The sequence below is a fragment of the Balaenoptera acutorostrata genome, chromosome 5 (assembly GCF_949987535.1).
Source record: "Balaenoptera acutorostrata chromosome 5, mBalAcu1.1, whole genome shotgun sequence".
NCBI classification, from domain to species: Eukaryota; Metazoa; Chordata; class Mammalia; order Artiodactyla; family Balaenopteridae; genus Balaenoptera; species Balaenoptera acutorostrata.
The window spans coordinates 103,430,906-103,443,092 of record NC_080068.1 but is presented as its reverse complement, the minus strand read 5'-3'; positions in this window follow the sequence as shown (position 1 = coordinate 103,443,092).

The window sequence follows — 12,187 nt, the reverse complement described above, 5'->3', positions numbered from 1 at the left end:
TTTTACTCTTGATGGCATTTGAACTTTTAACAAAATTAAAAAAAAAAATTTTAACATTCATTCATTTCTTTATTCTTTCTCTTACACTAGCATAGGATGCTGTTTAAGAGCATGAACTTCAGAGCCAGACAGAGTGGGTCTGAATCCTGCCTCTGCCATGCTTTCCACTAGCTATCCATTTTACATTTGGTAGTGTATATATGTCAGCGCTACTCTCTCACTTCCTCCCAGCTTCCCCTTCCCCCTCACCGTGTCCTCAAGTCCATTCTCTATGTCTGTGTCTGCATCTTTATTCCTGTCCTGCCCCTAGGTTCATCAGAACCATTTTTTAAATTCCATATATATGTGTTAGCATACGGTATTTGTTTTTCTCTTTCTGACTTACTTCACTCTATATGACAGACCCTAGGTCCATCCACCTCACCATAAATAACTCAATTTCGTTTCTTTTTATGGCTGAGTAATATTCCATTGTATATATGTGCCACATCTTCCTTATCCATTCATCTGTTGATGGACACTTAGGTTACTTTCATGTCCTGGCAATTGTAAATAGTGCTGCGATGAACATTGTGGTACATCACTCTTCTTGAATTATGATTTTCTCAGGGTATATACCCAGTAGTGAAATTGTTGGGTCATATGGTAGTTCTATTTTTAGTTTTTTAAGGAACATCCATACTGTTCTCCATAGTGGCTGTATCAATTTACATTCCCACCAACAATGCAAGATGGTTCCCTTTTCTCCACACCCTCTCCAGCATTTATTGTTTGTAGATTTTTTGTTGATGGCCATTCTGACTGGTGTGAGGTGATACCTCACTGTGGTTTTGATTTGCATTTCTCTAATGATTAGTGATGTTGAGCATCCTTTCATGTGTTTGTTGGCAATCTGTATATCTTCTTTGGAGAAATGTCTATTTAGGTCTTCTGCCCATTTTTCATTTGGGTTGTTTTTTTTGATATTGAGCTGCATGAGCTGCTTGTATATTTTGCAGATTAATCCTTTGTCAGTTGCTTCACTTGCAAATATTTTCTCCCATTCTGAGTGTTGTGACACCAGATTTTAACACCCACTTCCTTTTACCATCATTACCCTCAAAGGATCCCCATTTACTCCTCATGCTTATTGTTTATTTTAGCACATGACTCACTGTACTCTTTTCCACTCTTTTCTTAGTGACTTCTTCATTTACATAGATGACCCCACACCAATGTCTCCCTATGCCACTACCAGTCATTTTCATGGTTACAATAATCACACCATCTCTGAAATATAAAATCCAAGCACACTACTCCATGACTACAACTTTCCATCATTCCCGATTTCCTTCTCCTATGATCCATCTTCTGTCTCCACCTCTCTTTCACTTCCCTCTTTGCCCCTGGATTCCATTGTCTGTCTTATAATTATTATTTATAATTTTAGGTGTAAACATATTGCTTTTCCCTCTTGCTTTTCCTTTCCTCCTGAAAAAATTTGAATTCTGGGTAAAGAAAAAATAGTCTATTCTTCTTCATGCACCTAAGTAGTGGATGATTGCTGGAGAAAATGACAAAATCATGCTGTTTGGTCTTATATTCCATTAATAATCAAAATTATGAAATTCTCAATATTGCTCCAGAAACCTAAAATATCCCAAGTATGTTTGCTTTCTCAACCTTCAATAAATTATTATTTCATAGTTCCTTTCTTTTCTCAAAACTCCTACATGCATTTCTGTCCTCATTCTTACCTGATAAACGTGCCTCTTCCTTATTGATACAAAGAGGAACTCCTTCATTTTGCCTACAGCAAAGTCATTATTACTGTCCTCCCTTGCTATAGAAAGAGTCCCTGTTTCTATCAAAGGCCAATGGACCCATTTTTCCTCTGGATCTCATCTCTTTTCTCCTTCTCATTCTCTTTATTTTCTTATTCTCTCTTTATCTCCTGCATCATGTTTTGTCATTTCTTTTGGGTCATCTCTATGAGCAAGTAAACATGATTTAGTATGTTATATGTTAACACACACATCCTCCTCCCAATATGACCCCATATTTCTGCAAAATTTCATCGCCAAACTTCTGCAAATCAGTCTCTGGTAGCTGTTTCCGTAACCACAACATACAATATTTCCACAATCTCTGCTTCTATTTTCACCAGTTGAACAAATTATTCTTGCCTAGGTGACCCCCAGGGTCAAGTCCAATGGTCTCCTCTTCATTATTATTGAATTTGATGCCTCATCAATTGTTAATATATTTGATGACACCATCTTCATTTTACTTCTCTTGGATTTTGTGACACTTCACTATCCTAGTTTTACTAATTCACTTGCCTCTTTTAAGCTTCTTTTGATGGAACTCTACATGTTGCCTTCTCTTTTCTCTGTCCTGTATTCTACATAGGTTATCTCAACCACTCCTGTGCCATTAAATAGCATCTATAGAATAAATACCTAGCCCTACCTCTTCTGGAAACTTCACCCCTATAAGCCTTACTTACTTTTTTTAATTTCCATTTAGATGCCTAATAATTTCAAACTCACCATGATCAAAAGAGAAAACATGATTTTCTTTCCTTTAAATCTGCTGATTCCTCAAACTTTCTCATCTGACTGAATGGCTGCAGGAGCTCCATATTTTTCAAGCCAAAAGTCTAGGAGTTAGATTTGATTCCTCTCTTTCCAAGTACAATATCAGCAAGTCTTGTCAAATTTACTACTTCAAAACATATCCCAGTCCATGAAGTCATCACTATCTCTATTAATAACAGTAATTTTCTGGCCATCATTATCTCTCACCTGACTACTAAAATAGTGTTCTAACCCATGTCTTATCTTTTCTCACACCCCCTTACATTTTGTTACTGAGACAGTGAGCAAAATGATACTTTACATATTTAAATGTAAATTTAATATTCCCCTACTAAAACTTTCCCATGAATCCCTACTTTATTCTAACTCACAACACCCTGTATTATCTGAGTTCTGCCTACTTCATCTTATTTTATAACATTATTCTCTAATACTCCAGTGTGAGCTAAATTGTCTTCTCTCTGTTTTATCTTGAATTCTAAACTCACTCATTCCTTAGAACCTTTGCCTTATGATTGCATTCACACCCCTGTACAGAAACGACCTGGATTGAAAGATTTTACATTTTCTTTCCTCTTAAAACATTTAAGTTTAAAGTTTTTTTTATGCATACACATATAAGCATGTATAATTTAATATAAATAAATAAATGAGATTATATCATAGGTGTCGAGTTTTTTCTACATGTTTGTTTTCTTGCATCTTACCGCCCTATCAGAAAGTTTGGGCAATGTGATTAATTGATAACAAAAGTAGCACAATTCTTCATTATTCTCTGTATCCACACTTTTTGCAGTATGTCTTTGCAGCCTCTCTCTTCACTAGGTGGAATTTGTTTCCTATGCTTTGAATTCGGGTTGGCCTTGTGACTTACTTTGACTAACAGAATATGGCAGAAGTGATAGTGTACAAATTCTACTTATGTCTCAAGAGGCTGTACTTCCTTTTGCTCTCTTGGTCTCATGTGGCTGCCATATGAAAAGCCTGAGGTAATCTAATGGACAAAGAGAGACCATATGGAAAAGAATCACCCTAGACCAGCTATCTTGGACCATCTAGAACCAGCTGACACACCTGTTGACCTCAGATACATGAATGAGCTCACTTGAGATCAGCCTAGCCCAGGATATACCTGAAGAACCAGTGAATCTATGAACTCACGAGCAGTAATAAATATTTATTGTTTTAAGCCATTTAGTTTTTATTTATTAGTTTAGCCATTAGTTTTTGAGATCATTTATAATACACTCTTATTGTGACGATAGAAAACTGATTCACTCAGGTAAAGGGAAACCACTCTAGGTATCTTACCAGGAGGAGATTTATCACAAGGAGTTAGATGTTTCCAAAACCACTGGAGAGTGAAAGCTGAGTAGAACCATGACTGGCTTTTAGGAAATAAGCAAATGCAGGAATCATAGGAACAATTTGTTAATCATCTTAGCTGCTTGCCCTCCAAAGTAAATGATATTCAGGAACTTTATAAGAAGCCACAGCAAAATTTACAATGCAATCTGTCCACATACTTAACAGGTCCTCCAGAGGAGAATAATGGCTTTTCTCTTTTTTTTCCAAATAGTGTGCAAATGTTTCTCATTTTCAGAATCTAAACTGGAACCCTGTTGACAGGGTGCATATGGTTGAATTAACCACATATGATGCTCTGCATCATCCTTCTTCTTCTACAGTTTTCATTTCTTCAGTTGCCTCATGTAAATAATTTATATATCCTTCTGTATTGTCTCCAGGGTCATGTAATCATATGGAGACAGATATAGGCATGCACATATAAATACGTATATATGCATGCACTTACAAACATATAGGGCAATGTTGTCACTGTTTTATAAAAACAGGACCATATTATTCATGTTACACAGACTTTTGCTTTTCATTCAAAAAAATATTGTGAAATGCCTCCTAGTAAACTAGGATAGCCTTCATTTACTCCTTTTGTTGGAGTATTGTGTCCTATGGTATAGATAACTTAGTCAAGTTTTCAACTTTTAATAAACATTTAATGGTTCTATTTTTCCTACTCTGAAGAGTCTGCAATTGATTTCTTTACATGCACATCTTTATATGCATTGGTATTTAGTTTTTATAGGGTGTATTCCAAGAAGTGGTATTGCTGGATTAAAAGTTATATGTATATTTATTTTTAATAAATGTTGTCTAAATCATTTCCCCAAAAGCATAATAATGCACATCCATCAATTATATGTGAATATACTTTGTATCCTTGAAAAAATAAACATTATCATATATACATAAAATATATATTGGACTAACAAATGGAAAGTAATATCTGTGTACTCTAGTCTGCATTTACTCAACCATAAGGGAATTTGAGCATCTTTACATATGTCTGCTGATCATCTGGACTTGCTATTGTTTTTGTATATTAATTGGTTTAACAAAGTATTTAAGAATGCAGGCTCTGAGTTACATTGTCTGTGTTTGAATTTTGTGAAATTGTTCTTTTATTCTTTTCTCTTTTTTTTTGAATTATGTTTATCAGATTTTGCTATTAGGTTGCTAACCTCATAAAATTACCTAGGGATTTGTCCATGATTCATATTATCTTAGATGTTTAGGGAATATGGGAATTCAGTTGAAGTCTCCTACAAATTATCAAAGATAAGAATAGAAGTAGAGAGAATATAAGATTAACTCACCCTTTTCCCCTGTCCTCTTCATCTACTATAATTTTTAGATCTTTGTTCTAACTCCGTTATTTGGTCAGAATCCTTCTTTTAGTAATTTCCTCCGTGGTATGAATGGGCGGTAGTCTCCGAATCTTTCAATAGCTTCAAATATCTCACCTTTATCTCGTCAGGAAGTTTTGGGTATATGACTGACGGTATCAGTTCTTTTCTCATCAGTATATGTAGATGTTATCTCACCAGCTACTACTTTCCACTCTTTCACATAAGCTGTCCAATTATCAAACAGATGTGTTTTTCTTTGAAGCTAAATTGCTCTTTGTGTCTGGAGAATCTTCTCATCCTTATCTTTGAAATTCATAAATTTTATCAGGCTATGTCGAGGTATGTTTTTATCATCAAACCTCCCTTTTATTCTAAAGATTCAGTTGTTTTATCACCTCGAGATAATTCCTTTATGTTGTGTGTGTGATTATTCCCTATTCTCCACATGTTTATTTGATACTTTGTGGAAGTCCTATTATCTGCATCTTAGGTTCTTCATATCTCTTATCATTACTCTTATGATTTCCATCTCTTTGAGTTTTCTTATGTGCTTTCAGGTGGTTCTTTCATCTGATTATCTAGGTCACAAGTTCAGATTTTGACAGCATCTGTTCTATTTTTCAATTTGCCTATTAACTTTTGTTGTTCAAAAGCATGACATGCTGATTTGGTGGATCAGAGGTTTCTCTTCTCTGGTAGTTGGACCTCCTTAAAAGTGTATTTTTGTTAGTGTGGCATTTATTGGAGCTTGCTACTGGTCCTAAGTAGCATCAAGGAGAGGTAAATATTCCCCACCTCCATGGCTGGAGTGGGTAGCAGCAAGCCTGCAACCAGTCTCCTGTCGGGACCCCAGAAGGGAATCTTCCTGCTCTCTGGTCTTCTTAAACCCTCCCGGCCTCAGGATCAGAACGCTCAACCCACCTAATGAGCTCCTTTCCCGTGTCATGGTCAGGGAAAGACAAAGCACACTAACATGAGGCAGATGTTTATCTTCTCCACAGCATTCCTTAGATCACTATGGTCCAGGTTTTTCCCAGGATTTTCAGCATTTCAGTCCTTGCTCTAGGGCTTCCCACTGGTCCTCAGGCTTTATCTGATCTAGTTTAAAACATTTTGCTCCAGCAATCCCCACAGGTTATCAGCAAATGTAAGAATTTTCTCGTGCCCAGTTGCGCCTAGACTCTCTGACTCAGGGCAGGCACATGGATCAGGTTGGGGGTGGAGAAAATGAAAATACGTTCAGTTCATCATCTTCCCAGAGTTCACCAAAAGCTTGCATTATAAAGAAGGTGATTCCAGAAATGAATTGCTTCTTTCCCAGTCAGTTTGTCTCACATCAACCTGGGATCTAGAAACAAGCACATATTTATGTTTATTATCTGATTTCTCACCTAACTATGTAAGCCCCATGAAGGCAGAGGCTTGGTTGATTGGATTTACTGCTGTATCCCATCTACCTCATCCCCATACCTGCTTTACCTAGAGCTGTGCTCATCGTAGTTATGGCCACACCATATTTTCAGTTGTTCAGGTATAAAAACATGGAGTCATTTTTAACCACTTCTTTTCCCCTCATTCATCAGCCAAATCCATCAGAAAATCTATAAGCTCCATCTTCAAAAGATGTCCATAATCTGGCCACTTCTTCCCACATTCATGACTACCCTCTGGTTCTAGCCACTGTCATCTCCCTCCTAGATTATTAAAATAGTCTCCTTTCTGGCCTCCAAGTTCAACTCTTGCCCCTCACATTCTATTTTCAGCACAGCAGCTAGAGCTGTCCTTTTACAATGTAAGCTGTCCTCTTAACAAACAAGCAAGCATATCTACTGAAAACGTGCAATGGACCCCATTTCATTCAGAATAAGAGCTGACATCATTAAAATGACCACCCAAGTCCTCCAATATCTGAGCCCCATGACTTTTTTGATCTTATGCCCTTTTTTTCCTTCTTGCTCACTCTGCTCAGCATTACTGATCCTTTTCTAGTCTTCAAGCTTGCCAGGCATATCTCTGATGTGCTGTTTGGCACTTACTGTTCTCTCTGACTAGAATGTCCTTCCCCCCAAATATCCACATAACTAGTGCCCTCATTGCACCAAGATTTTGCTCAGATGTCAGCTTCTTAATGAAATCTAGCCTGATCAGGTTTTTTATTTTTACAGTTTCATTGAAATATAATTGACGTATAATAAACTGCACATATTTAAAGTGTATAACTCTATACGTTTTGACATGCATAGACCTGGGAAATCATCACCACAAACAAAATAGGGAACACATTCATCACACTGCAAAGTTTCCTCATGCCCCTTTCTAATCTCTCTTTTCCACTCCTCTCACCCCATTCTGATTGCTCTTTCCATCACCAGGGAAGTATTGCTCTGCTTTCTCTAACAATAAATTAGTTTGCATTTTCTGGAATTGTACATAAATGAATCATACAGTATGTACTCTTTAATGCCTGACTGCTTTTACTAAGCTTAATTATTTTGAGACTCATCATGTTACTGTGTGTATAAATCTCTTTACTTTGCTGTATAATATCCCATTGTATTGATATGCCATTGACCTGTTGATGAACATTTAAGTTCTTGTCAGCTTTTGACTATTACCAAAAAAGAAAGAAAGCAAAAGCTGCTATAAACATTGTGTGCAAGTCTTGTATGTACATATGTTTTCTTTTCTTTTGGGCAAATACGTAGGAGTAGAATGGCTGAATCATATGGTATATGGATGTTTAACTTTTTAAGAAACTGTTAAATTGTCCTCCAAAGTGGTTATACTATTTCACAGTCCAGTATTACCAGTAGTGTATGAGTTCCAGTTTTACTACTTCCTTGCCAACATTTGGTATGTTTATTTAGTCTTTTTAATTTTAGCCATTCTAATAGAGGTGCACTATTACCTCATTGTGGTTTTAATTTACATTTCCCTAATAACTAATGATGCTGAGTATTCGTTCATGTGCTTATTTGCCATCTGCATATTTACTCGGTAATATTTTTGTTCAGAGCTTTTTTTTTTAATTGGGTTAGTTGGGTTTTTAAAATTGTGTTATTTAATTGTGTCATTTCTTGTTATTGAGTTTTGAGAGTTCTTTATATATTCTGGCCACAAGCCCTTTACTAGATATATGATTTGCAAAAATTTCTCCCAGTCCCTGGTTTTCATTCTCTTTAAAGTGTCTTTTGAAAGAGAAGTGAGTTTTTTTTTTTCTCCAATTTTGATAAATCCAATTTATCAGTTAGTTATTTTATGGATCATGCTTTTGGTATCATATCTAAGAGATCTTTCCTAACTTCAAAATAACAACAATTTTCTCTTGTTTTATAGTTTTAGGTTTTAGACTTAAGTATATGATCTATTTTGAGCTTTTATTTTTTAATATGATACTAGTATGGATTAAATTTTACTTTTTTGTACATGGATAACTATTTGTTTTCAGCACAATTTGCTGAAAAGGAAATCTTTTCTCCATAAAGTTCTTTTGTATCTATGTCAAGAATCAGTTGTCCATTTTCCTGTGGGTCTATTTCTGGACTCCATTCCGTTACATATTTTCTGTCTTTGTGTCAATGCCACATTTACCTGATGACAATAGCTTTCTAAGTCTTGAAATTAGGTTGTGTTGGTTCAACTTATACTTCATGACCACCCTTTTAAAATTAAGATCTGCACTACCCTCCCTCCTGCTCTATTTTTTTCTTTTATATGCTGCACATAATACCTTTTAATGTATTATGTGATTTATGTATTTAATATGTACAGCCCCTACCAGAATGTCAGCTCAATGAAGGAAGGGACTTTTTACATTTTATTGATATTCTAATTACTGATAGAGCCCAAGTGCTTAGAACACTGTTTAATACATAATAAGTTTTACATATCTATTCGTTGAATGAGTGAATATAGAATCAGACCTTTTAAAGGCTGAAAAATATCTTAGAGTCCACTTCATCCAATATCCATGTACATTAGTAAATTATTATTATTAAAATGAAGAAATAGAGGGAGAAATATAAAGTCAGTGCTCACCCAGCTATGTAATCAGGGGTTCCCTACTTAATCTCTGAGCCTCACTTTCAACCCTACTGCCTCTCATCCAAATAATATTGAACTGTTCACAGCTTTACCAATGTGTCCTCTATACCATGACTTTCATTTTCCCACAGTCTGGTACTTTTATCTGAGATGCACTTACCTTTCTCCTTTTATCGTCAAGTATCACCTCTACTGGAAGTTATTCCCACACATCTAAATCTGATTTAGATTCTTCATCTCTCAGCCTCTGTACTCCCAAAGTATGGAGTGTGACCCATACGTTAACTTATTTTCTATATAAGACAATATTTTCTGTGAAGGCAGAGGATGCTGTCTTATGTAATTGATTATTCACAATGCCTGGCACCATTCTTGGCATGCAGTACACTCAGTCGAATGAATAACTTTCTACATGTCTATCTTCTGACTTTCAGAGAATGATTGAAATTTATCCCCATTTCTTGCCATATTTATAAGCTAGTCTGTTTTGTGTTTATTTGTATGAATGCATGTGTGTATTTCTCATTGTTATTGCATTATTTCAAGTTTTATCTTAACCATCAGATAGGTTTAACAAATGTGAAAATGATTTCTCAAGTATACGTTATGCTTGTTTTCTTTACCCAACAAATAGCCAACAGAAGGAAATAATGTCAAGCATGCTCATAGAGTTCATGCAGCTGGTCATAAAGACCACACTTACCTTTTTTTTATATTTTGAAATAATTTTAATCGTATAAATTAAAAAACAGAATAGCTAAATTCAACATCAAATTTTCTAAAGTTATATTGCACAGGCTGACACAGGGTACTTGAAAATATGTTAAGTTTTTGCATTGACACTGAAATCCAAAATAAAATAAAAGTGCTTCTGAGCCCTACCAGTGCAGAGGCTCCCAGCAAAACCATCTATCAGTTCAGACTTCCAGCCCCAGGCAGGTAGTTCATCATTTAACCAGAATAACAACATGGAGAGTTCTTGACAAATTCATTAAGAAATCCATAAAATACCTAGTATTTGTACCTAGTATCTTGTCAACCTGACTTTGCATATCAGAATTCTTAGTCCAGAAATAATTTGTAATAAGGTTGCCATTGAGAAGCTTCTCAATTTTGCTGTCAAGTGGAAAGGACTTAGACTAATAATAAAGGCCAGTTAAATATCAGAACCACTACCTGTCTGTGAGATTTTTTTTTCACCAATTTATTTTTTAATTGAAGTATAGTTGACTTACAATATTGTGTTAGTTTCAGGTGTACAGCAAAGTGATTCAGTTATAAATATACATTTTTTTGGATTATTTTCCATTATAGGTTATTACAAGATATGGAATATAACTCCTTGTGCTACACAGTAAATTATTGTTGCTTATCTATTTTATATATAGTACTTGTATCTGTCAATCCCATACTCTATCCCTCCCCCACTCCCTTTCCTCTTTGGGAACCATAAGTTTGTTTTCTGTCTGTGAGTCTGTTTCTGTTTCGTGTATAGATTCATTTGTATTATTTTTTAGATTCCATATATAAATGATATTATATAATATTTGTCTTTGTCTGACTTACTTCACTTAGTATGATAATCTCTAGGTCCATCTATGTTGCTGCAAATGGCAATATTTCATTCTTTTTATGTCTCAGTAATATTCCACTGTATATATATATACCACATCCTCTTTTTCCATTCATCTGTTGATAGGCACTTGGGTTTTTTTCTATACCTTGGCTATTGTAAATAGTGCTGCTTCCCTACCTGTAAGATTTTAACCTAAAGATTTAACTTCTCTGTTCCTTCCTGATTCAGAGGACTAAGATAAGATAACAAGTGATTTTGTAGGTAGCATAGATTCTGACTGATAGAGGACATTAAATAAGTGTTAGTTCTCTTCTTGCTTCTTGTTTAAACCAATGCTGACAATACATAGCAAATATTCATTCTGACTCCAACCTATTCCACTGGTTTAGAATTCTATCCCATTGAAATCTAATGAAGTCCTACAATTCTTCTCAAAAATTCCCTGGATAACCATGACCAATTGATCAGCATTGGCAAAATGTGTCAAGTATGTCTAATACCTATGTCCAAATTATGAAAGTGCAGTCCATAGATCACTGCATTAGGATAACCTGTAGACCTTACTAAAAATTAAATTCTTGAATTCCAGTTCAATCTTTGTGAACCTAAGTTTCTGGGGTTAAGATTCAGAAATGTGGATTTTTGACAATTTTTCAAGGTCATTATTACTCACATTATGGTTTATGCATCATTGTCAAGTGAATATAAGACATAGACCCTGCCATGTAGAAACTTATAGGGCATTGAAGGAGAAAATAAGAACAGACATCACTATACTATGATAATAAAGCCTATAATAGAGGAATGAATCAAGATCTATCAAAAATCTAGAGGGATCCAAGGTCATATCTCTCTGTGTATTTGGGGTTCTCAGTATACTACAAATTAAAAATATGCTAAATCAAAATTACAAAAAGTATAATGTCACATAATTGTACTATTCACAAAATAAATCTAACATTTATTCAGGATTTATTAAGAATATAAAATTTAAACCTAATGATAATCAGTTTGAACTTGAATACAGTGAAAATTTAAACTTTTGACTGTTTTTTTTAATTCAATCTTGTTAGTGTATTCCTATGAAAATGTAAAGAAATTCACTTGAAGATTATGTAAAAAGTTTAAACTTAAGTCCATGGACAAATGACCCCTTAGTCAACCCTTTAACCCCACCTCGTATTAGATCCTAGGATGAATAAGTACTGTGAGTTTGGGGAAAGTTGGGAAAGTCTTCAGAGAGGAAGGACATATCTGGGTGTTGAAGTTTGAATAGA